This window comes from Emys orbicularis, chromosome 20, assembly GCF_028017835.1.
Source record: "Emys orbicularis isolate rEmyOrb1 chromosome 20, rEmyOrb1.hap1, whole genome shotgun sequence".
NCBI lineage: Eukaryota > Metazoa > Chordata > Testudines > Emydidae > Emys > Emys orbicularis.
The window spans coordinates 72,920-83,558 of NC_088702.1; positions in this window are offsets into that span (position 1 = coordinate 72,920).

Genomic DNA, 10,639 nt, shown 5'->3' on the forward strand with positions numbered 1-10,639 from the left:
TTGATTTCAATTACAACACAATACAAAGTGTACAGTGCTCACTTTATATTTATTTTTGATTACAAGTATTTGCACTGTATAAAAACAAGAAATCGTATTTTTCAATTTGCCTAATACAAGTGTTTAGTGCAATCTCTTTATCCTGAAAGTTGAACTTACAAATGCAGAATTATGTACAAAAAAAACCTGCATTCAAAAATAAAACAATGTAAAATGTAAAATTTTAGAGCCTACAAGTCCACTCAGTCTTACTTCTTGTTCAGCCAATCGCTGAGACAAACAAGTTTGTTTACACTTGCAGGAGATAATGCTGCCCGCTTCTTGTTTACAATGTCACCTGAAAGTGAAAACAGGCATTCTCATTGCACAGCCGTGCCACCCGGCTGGAGCCAGCCACACCACCGCGCAGCACAGAGCACCGGTCAGGCCGGGCTCTGCAGCTGCGCTGCCCCAGGAGTAGGAGCTCGCAGCCCCTCTGCTGGCGCAATGAACTGAGGCTGCAGGGAAGGGGGAACAGTGGGGGAGGGGCCAGGGGCTAGCCTCCCGGGCCAGGAGCTCAGTGGCTAGGCAGGAAAGTCCTGGCCTGCGGGACATAGTTTACCCACCTCTTCTCTATACCATTATATAAATCAGTGATGAAGATATTGAGCAGAACCGGACCCAGAACTGATCCCTGCGGGATCCCACTCATTATATCCTTCCAGCATGACTGTGAACCACTGATAAGTACTCTCTGGGAACGGTTTTCTAACCAATTTTGCACCCACTTTATAGTAGCTCCATCTAGGTTGCATTTCCCTAGTTTGTTTATGAGAAGGTCATGTGAGTCCGTATCAAAAGCTTTATTAAGGTCAAGAAATACCACGTCTACCACTTCCCCCCTATCCACAAGGCTTGTTATCCTGTCAAAGAAAGCTATCAGGTTGGTTTGACACGATTTGTTCTTGACAAATATATGCTGACTGTTACTTATCACCTTATTATCTTCTAGATGTTTGCAAATTGATTACTTAATTATTTGCTCCATTATCTTTCCGGGTACAGAAGTTAAGCTTACTGATCTGTAATTCCCTGAGTTGTCCTTATTTCCCTTTTTATAGATTGGCACTATATTTGCCCTTTTCCAGTCTTTGAACTCTCTCCTGTCTTCCATGACTTTTCAAAGATAATCGCTAATGGCTCAGATATCTCCTCAGTCAGCTCCTTGAGTATTCTAGGATGTATTTCATCAGGCCCTGGTGACTTGAAGACATCTAATTTGTCTAAGTAATTTTTAACTTGTTCTTTCCCTATTTTAGCCTCTTCTGTTCCTACCTCATTTTCACTGGTATTCACTGTTAGATGTCCAATCACCACCAACCAAGAGGTGGTGATGTAAGTTATGTAAGTAGCAAGGAGGAAGATGTTCCTTGCCAACTTCATTATTGTCAGCTGCTAGTCAATCACAAGGAACATCTATATCCAACACTTCTGGCAAGAGGTTAGACATGACCTTACAACACTCTTCAAACCTCTTTATTAAAGAAAAAGTTTTTGGATAACTACGATGTAATGAAGACCTAGTAAATTTGCAGCCGCTTTTTTTTTTTTGTTATGGGGTATATAGAAATCAAATATTTGCAAATGTTTTTTCCATGACCTTAAGGATACTGCTGTATGGAACTGCTGGCAATTATTTTTTGAAAGGAGTCTGGTTTTTTTTAATATTTCAGTAGAACCCCATTGTCATAGGTGTTGTACAGACGCATAGAAAGAGATGGTTCCTGCCCCAGAGACCTTACCATGAGAACTGGAGAAGGACCAGAGAAATGGAAAATAGCAAATTTGATCCCAATATTCACAAAACATATTTATAATTACCAAACAGTATGTTAAACCCCCCCATTAAAATATAACTAAGGGTACATCGCATCTCTTCTAGACGCGATAAATCGATCCCCGAATGCGCTCCCCGTCGACTCCAGAACACCAGAGCAAGAGGCGGAAGCGGAGTCAACGGGGGAGCCGCGGCCGTTGATCCCGCACTGTGAGGACGCGAGGTAAATCGATCTAAGATACGCAACTTCAGCTACGAAGTGTAGACCAGCCCTAAAACTGAGCTTTTCAAGGCAAAAGTCAAGAAATTCCAAAGTTATCATTCCTGTAGCAATTCTCTTTAAAAAACAGCTAAGTGGATACCTTCAAACTGATTAATATCTTTGGTGTGGAGGTGGCCAGATGTAACTGTATGCCAGAAACTTCTGTTGGCCGATGACATAAGGTGGGACAGTTGAAAACAGCAAATCCTGACCCCTCCCCATATGCTGTGCCCAGCTCCCTTTGAGTTTAAAATCTGCTGTGAAAGTGAGAATCAGAAGGAAAAGGTGGGATGCATCTGGTGGGGAGACCAAGATGAAAAGGAATTGTTTTCTGCAGGGAAGTAGAGCCATCATTGTGCTGAGGCACCAGTAGAGCATGAACTTCCCCTGCTAGGGGACTAAAATACTCTACTTTTTTAAGTGTCAGAGTTCAGGTTGCTGAGTTAATCCTTAATTTTGAGTTTATCGATGTGTATTTAAATACTTCTCTATTAAAGCAATGCTTGCCTTGAGATGCATAATATGTGCACTTCCATGTCAATAAAAGCACGAAACAATTGGCCTCTTATCAGGGCAAAAGGAAACAGGACAGTATTCTTGGCTAAGCAAACAATCTGTCTCCTGCTAACTCCATCTTGCTCCCTGTCCTTCACACAAATGTTTGAGAGGTGCTGTAGTGAGCATTAGTGGGCAACAAATCTGGGCTTAAGACCAGCTAGGGGAGTAAATTCCAGATTCGTGGTCATTATACTGAAAGCAAGCTAGTTACTGATCAGCTAGCCTCAACTATTATGATTTAGGAATAATTTCAAGTTGTGAACCTTTGAAAAAGAGTGAGCAAACCCTTTTGGTAGTAGAGACAGAAATTAGCACTTACGCCCTCAGCATTCTTCCCCAATCCACTGTCCTTATCTGTGGCTTGTCTAGAAGTTTCAACAATCTTGCTTTCTTTCTTGGCTGGGCAATGGGGAAATACTGCACCATCGTGGTCTGATAAAACTGACATAGAGCTGTGGGGTATCATTGCATACTGAAGGCATGGTTGTCTAAATTGCCTAACAATCTCCCCATAAGCTCAAGTAGATTTTGAGTATCACTTGGAGGGGAAAGAAGGGAATTGCTCAATACCATGTACCTCAGTGAGGGGTCACAAGGTGTGGTTAAAAAGAAATGCTGGTCACCAGTATCAAAAGTTGCTGAAAGAATCAGCATGACCGTTGCCTATCACTAGGAAGTCAGACTGGTGTGATCTTTGTGTCAGCCAGACTGAAAGGGACAAAGGGAATCTGAGGACTCTCATTTCCAGAGTTGTCATGTCAGTTCCAAGTAATCTTTCCCCAAAATAACATGTCACTTTAAACGTGGCTTCCTGCTACCCTGGAGAGGGCGCCTGCTCTGCGCCTTTCCCCTGTTTCTTCTCGTGCACAAGGTCCGCAGGGAGGAGGCAAAGGTAATTCTGATAGCTCCAGTGTGGCCCTGACAACACTGGTACACTAAGCTACTGGAGCCGTCGGTGGACGCACCGGTAACGCTACCTCTCCTCCCTGACTTACTCAGGACCATCGTCGCCTTCACCACCCCGACCTGCAGTCCCTCCACCTCACGGCTTGGAGGCTTCGTGGCTGAACCCCATGGAACTTCTGTGCTCAAAACAAGTAAGGGAGGTCCTCGGCAGCAGGAAGCCCTCCACTAGAGCTACGTATCTGGCAAAGTGGAAGAGATTTTCGTGCTGGTGTGACCGACATCATACACACACACCCCCTTCCAGGTGCCTGTACCTCTCATGTTGGAGTACCTTTTACACTTGAAACAGCAAGGCCTGGCAGCGTCCTCTATAAGGGTACACCTCGCTGCTATCTTGGCCTTCCACCCAGGAGCGTCTGGTCGATCTGCCTTCACCTCAAAGGTCTGGACTGCCTACATCCCCAGATCAGGCAGACCTTAACCTGGTCCTCTCCAGGCTCATGGGGGGGCCCCCATTCAAACCATTGTCAACTTGCTCCCTCCTGTATCTGTTGTGGAAGGTAGCTTTCCTGGTCGCCATTATTTCTGCAAGGAGGGTGTCTGAGCTAAAGGCCCTCACCTCTGACCCACCTTACATGGATTTCCTCAAGGATAAGGTGCAACTCAGGCCACACCTGGCCTTTCTCCCCAAGGTAGTGTCACACTTCCACACCAGCCAGGACATTTTCCTGTCTGTCTTTTACCCTAAGCCTCATGTCAGTAACCGGGAGCAGAGGCTGCACTCCCTCGATGTTTGACGAGTACTAGCTTTCTACGTTGAGCTCACTAAGCTGTTCAGAAAGTCAAACCAGTTGTTCGTACCAGTAGCAGACTGGATGAAAGGGCTCCCGGTCTCATCTCAAAGAATATCCTCCTGGATCACGTCATGCATCCGCACATGCTACGAGCTGGCCAAAGTACTGATCCCGGCTCTTACGGAACACTCCACGAGGGCCCAGGCCTCGTCAGCAGCGTTCCTGGCCCAGGTCCTGATCCAAGAAATCTGCAGGGCAGCAACTTGGTCCTAGGTGCATACCTTCACCTCTCACTACGCGGCTTTCAGCAGAGCAGTGCTGCAATCAGCATTTCATTAACTCCGACCCCACTGCCTAGGTAAGGCTTAGGAGTCACCTAATTGGAATCGATATGAGCAATCGCTCGAAGAAAAAACGGTTACTCACCTCTCATAACTTCATCTTTGAGATGTGTTGCTCATATCCATTCCAAACCCACCCGCCCACCTTCCCCTCTGTTGGAGTAACCGGCAAGAAGGAACTGAGGAGGCGCTGGGTTGACAGGATCATATATTGAGCGCCATGAAGGCGCCACTCCAGGGAGCTTCACAGCCGACCCGACGGGTGCTGCTAGGGGAAAAAATTTCCAACGACTCTGCACGCAGCACGTGCACACCTAATTGGAATGGATACGAGTAACACATTTAGAAGAACAACAGTTACGAGAGGTGAGTAACCGTTTTTTAGAAAGTTGTTGCTAGTTATACATTGAAGCTATATTGCATAATTTAGGTTTTATCAAGGTAGGAAGCTATTCTAATAAAAATTTTCCTCCTTTTCCTACGTCTACCGCCAATCAACTTCAGCAGTATATTGGATTTTGCATTAAGATAAGCTACTTTATAACTGATTACAAAAAACAAAATAAATAAATAAAAAGTACAGTGCACCTCTCGCTGCCTCTGTGTCCTTTCCTGGGAAGTTTTTTGTTCAATGTATATGCGTCTAGTTATGCTAATTCCTTTGTCTGCTATACACTCCAGATGTAGTGGAAAAATCTTTCCAGATATTCTGGTGTGCTGCTACAGGTTTGTCACACGTTTTTGTATATGTTTATGTAAACAGTGATGTAACATAATGTTATTGCTATGACTAAAGCTAAAGCTTCTGCTGACATAGTTGTTGATGATTACCAATGTGCCAGTTTGTGACGCTTCAAAAGTCAGTTCTAGTAGTATTGCATACAGCAGGATGTCTATGTTGTGATAGAAGTTCTAGGAGTTGGAACCATTGTACTGTAGAGTATTTAAAAAAAAAAAATCCACATTGCTGAAATGCCTGACAAATTAAAGTAGCAATCTTAGTACAATTTCAGGATTAGAAAAATTAAGCAAAACTTTGTCTGGAAGATGGGTTACTGAGGCCTTCAGCAACTTTCTAATACGTGTGTTTTCTTCCTTTTCTAAAGGTAGTTGAGTTGTCAAGTCCCATGAGGAGGGATGTTTCTTTTTGCCTCCCCTTCTCATTTCCCTTTCACTTTGTATAAGGCTAGCTGCAAGTAATCTAGCAATGATAGTCTCTGAAAAAATAATTATGGGTGTCTTTTGTTGACCAACACATTAGTCGCAGCAAAGAAGTGATATTGAAATGTCCACAACCCAGCCAAGACCAATAGAATGAGGTAATGTCTTTCAAAGTGAGACTGCACAATAAATGCACATGAGACGGGAAGGCTTGTAACTTGATTTGCATTGTAGCAGCTAAACCACTAGATGGCCTTATTAAAGGTGAATGGCTAATAATCTTTACATCTGACTGTTTTTTTTTTTATTTTGCTGCTGATGGCTTATCAAAAATATCTAAAAGCAACATGGATAATAGTGAAAAATCAAAGTCTATGAGTACAGAATAAAAATTATAGAAAGGCTGTTTAAGGCATATGACAGGCAAATGACTTGTGTTTTAAGATTATTAGATTTACTCAAAGAAAAAGAGAGCTGACCCAAAGACAAGGACATGCTTATCCTGTAATCTCACAAAGACCCAGAAGCCACCTCATCCCTTATGCCATAAAACTTTCCAGAAAGTTCAGGTAAAGTCTGACTTTACAGGCTTTTTTTTATTTTTCTCCATTTTTTTTTTCTTCTATTTCATGAACAAGAAACCTTTCAGACGTGGTGTGCCAGATCTTCATTTATTCACTGTGATTTAGGGTTTCGCGTGCCAGTAATACATTTTAACATTTTTAGAAGGTCTCTATAAGTCTATAATATATAACTAAACTATTGTTGCATGTAAAGTAAATAAGGTTTTTAAAATGTTTAAGAAGCTTCATTTAAAATTAAATTAAAATGCAGAGCTCCCCGGATCGGTGACCAGGACCCAGGCAGTGTGAGTGCCACTGAAAATCAGCTTGCATGCTGCCTTTGGCATGCGTGCCATAGGTTGCCTATCCCAATGTAGTGTTTTGTTCTGGTAAGGTTTTTTTTTTTTAATATACATGCTGCTATGTGTTTATATTAGCGAAGTCGTGATCAAAAAAGTGCACTTTGCACTTGAAGCGGATGGTAGTGAGATTTGTGATGGTCCTTAGTTCCTGTGACAGTCCCTTGGGAAAGCTGTCTCTTACATAGACAAGCTTTCCCCATATGGTAGAAAATTCCATTGTGCTTGAGGAGCTGAATTGTTGACCAAGGTGCTCATCCTGGAGCTTTAGGCAATCTTTATATGTTCTGGACTGAGGCCATTGAGTGCCTTGAAGATGAGGATTGAGACCTTGAACTTAAATTGATATTCTGTGGGACGCCCGTGAAACAAGGAGAGGACAGATTTAATGTGCTCACAGTAGCCTATGTTGCTGGGGAGACGCATTAAAGTGTTGTGTTGTGTTTGGCATTTCCTAAGGGCTGATGGCTTCATGCCCAGATATATTGTATTTCTGTAGTCCAGAGGGGAGCTGATGAAGGAGTGTATAACTGTGGCCAGATCATTGTCCTTCAGGATTGACCAACATCTCCTAGCCAACCAGAAATGGTAGAAAGTGTTAGTCTTAGGGCTCATCTAGATGAATAGTTAGTGTGTGGCAAACGGGCATAAATCTAAAATGAACTAGCATGACATGCGCAAACTGTTCGTGTGGACACCGCTACCATGCACTAAAAAATTCTCTGGTACACACTGACCTCTTAGTTCAGAGTAACCAGCCCTTAGATGCAGGTATCTGAGAGCTTAGTGTCAGGGCTAGGATTCCAGGAACACTCCTAAAAGACAGACTGAACTGATTAATAGCGGCTGTGCACCGTCACAAAAGGAGCCTGCATCAGGACTGCAAACTCTCACGAGTGGTTTTTCTCTGCTTACTAGCATCATCTCTGTCTTGCTTGGGTTCCACTCCAAACAGCTTTTGTTCATCCATGAACTGATCTTGTCCAAACACTGGGCCGTCATGGTGATGGTGATATAGTTCTATGCGGTGAAGGGACGAGTAGATTTAATTAATTTGGTTTCTGCATTTGATGTTGCTCAGCTATTACTTTGTTTTTCTTGTACATGAGCTGCTGCTTTCTATGAAACATAACAGGTTATGGCAGGACCGCAGATTTTAGAAATTAATTCTTAAAAGTAGTTGGTGTAGTTGTATTTAAAAACATATTTGTATTCTTCTGATTTCTACAAATGGTCCACAGTCAGTAGCTATTTAAAGTGAATCAATCTTTATTTGCACACTCAATGTGCGTTAACAAATTCAACATACAAGATAGCATTACATATTGTAGATTAGCATACAGTATTATGCAGTTTCACACATTTCAAGTTAGGTTTTTTTTGCTTTTTAACTTTTTTACCACAAAGTTGTAACTGTCCAAGTTAATTTTACAACAGAAGACACAAGGTAAAGAAAAAACACATCTGGGAGATGCCACGGTGAGGCAGCTGTCAGTAACTGTCAGTTTTACACCAAAGAAAAATTATCTGCACATCTTCAGTTTCCCATTATTCCTGAGGAGTAATGGAGCTATTCACATCTGCCCAATAAGCCTAAGTTTATTTACCCTGAGCACTTTTCCTTGACAAGATGTTAATCTTTTCTTTTTCAACTAAGGAATCGGAATAAGGAGATGATCTAGGCTTAAGTATACTTTTCACATTGAAGACAAAAAGGGAACTTTTTAGTTATTTTTGAATGGAATGTACACAAGTAATCATTTTTATAGTGGGGGAAGAATATGGAAGGAATAGTGACAGATCCTAACCTTTAACAATCAGATTGCTCAGTGCAAAAACCAGGATTTAAATAGATCTACACCAGCTTCCAGAGGAAAATCCGTTCTTCTGTTCATGGCTGAGCGCCACTAATAGAGTAAGAGCTACAAAGGAATTAAGACAAAGATCAAAATCTACTGTAACCTCAAGCAGGAATCATGTTCAAGATTGAGATGTCCTGGTAAGTCATATGGGGAAGCCCACACTGTATTTACTTCACTGCAAGACTTAGAAATATTGAGAGGACTTCAGTCTCAATGTCACTATTAGTCCCGGACCCATTAACAGTCACAGCTAAACTGAAACACTCTCTTGAAGGGAGTTCCTACAAGCAACAAAAGCTGTCAGTGGAAAGTTGAATCTTTCCACTAAGACAGCTTGTCAGAAATTGCTGCTGAGACATTAATGGGTGGTAAAACTTAGGTTGTTTGCCAACCCAGCAGCAGTTGCTCTATGTTATGGCTGGAGAGGAAACGAGGCTAAGACATGCTCAGTTATTCTGCTTTCAATAGTAAGAACATTGTGAGTATCATGTTTTTCCAACAGGGCTCTAAAATTCAGTGGTCTCAAGTACTGTAAACCGATAAATGAACTTTTAAAAATGTACTTATGATACATTATTTACATTCCACAGGGCACAGAACAGTGGGTGCATGGAAGCAACAAAATGAATACTGAAAACTTGCAGTCTTCTGTGTGCCTTTCTGCCCACTCAATTCTTCTTTGTTTTTAATGTGTAGCATTTAAAAATAACAAACTCAAATCCTGGCAGAGGAGCTGTTTAGTACGTTTCTTGTTATAATTGTTTATGATCAGCTTGCCAATAATGTTTAAAATAAAAATTGACTTGTTATAGGAAGCCAAATCAGATTACTTTGTCAAGATATTATCATCTTGTACAAAAGTTTAGACCAGTGTTTTTTACAGAGAGATCTAATGCAACTGCTTCCACCCTTTGTTTTCTTTTACAGAACTTGGGTCTATGTCCTTCTGTACGAAGAAGTTGTTGACTATTCAGGCAAATGTCCTACAAAGTGCTACAAGTCACAGTTATCTAGTAATGTTTTTAAATTCCAAAGATGACAGTAAGCAAATTCTAATTCTTGGAAGCCAAAAATGTAAGGATAGTTCAGAATGCTTTGTACTTTCATTTGAGAGTTTAATTCATGTTTTGAGAAGACAGTTTTTTTATTTTTCTCAATATAAATTAAGTCTAATGCTTTGAATACTGGCTATTATAGAAACAAATCGTAAAAAAGTACATCTAATATAATCTCAAATCAAATGTGGAGAAGGCTATATCATTCATTGATTATATTCATTAAAAGCCTTCTCCAGCATAAAGTTTCCTGTCTAATTTCAGATATTTCACTGTCAGTCTAGAAGACGATAATGCTCAGGTAGAATTAAAAATCCTTTTAGAGAATTAGCCTCAGTTGCCCTAAAATGAATCAGACAAATTTAGTTTATAATGTTCTGTATGGACCCTTTATACATACATAGATTTAAATAAAATACAGTTTGTGATCTGTGGGAATTTGGGATGCATCAAATATTTATCCTGAACCAAGTCCCATATGGCAAAAGCAAAGTGGTCAGGTTGCTAGTATTTCAATTTTAGATGGTTATACCTTCAAGCATGACTTTATAGCTGTATACATATATGTATGTATGACTGTATACAGCTATAAAGTCATGCTTGAAGGTATAACCATCTAAAATTGAAATACTAGCAACCTGACCACTTTGCTTTTGCCATATGGGACTTGGTTCAGGATAAATATTTGATGCATCCCAAATATTCCAATACCAGGTTAGAAGGCATTTTTTTAAAAAGGAGAGCGCCATTCTTACTTGTACCTCTTTGCACTATTGCTGAATTCTAAACCTTCATATATGGAAATGCAGTTAATGCTTCCAAATCAAAGGACAGAACAGCAAGAATCTATGGGCAGATGAACTAACAAGAAACTAGAGGTTAAACAGCAGAATTCAGAAACTTTGGGAGAAGCCTAATAAAGAGAGGGCAGTTGTGGTGAATACCAGCAAAGACAGTTAGGC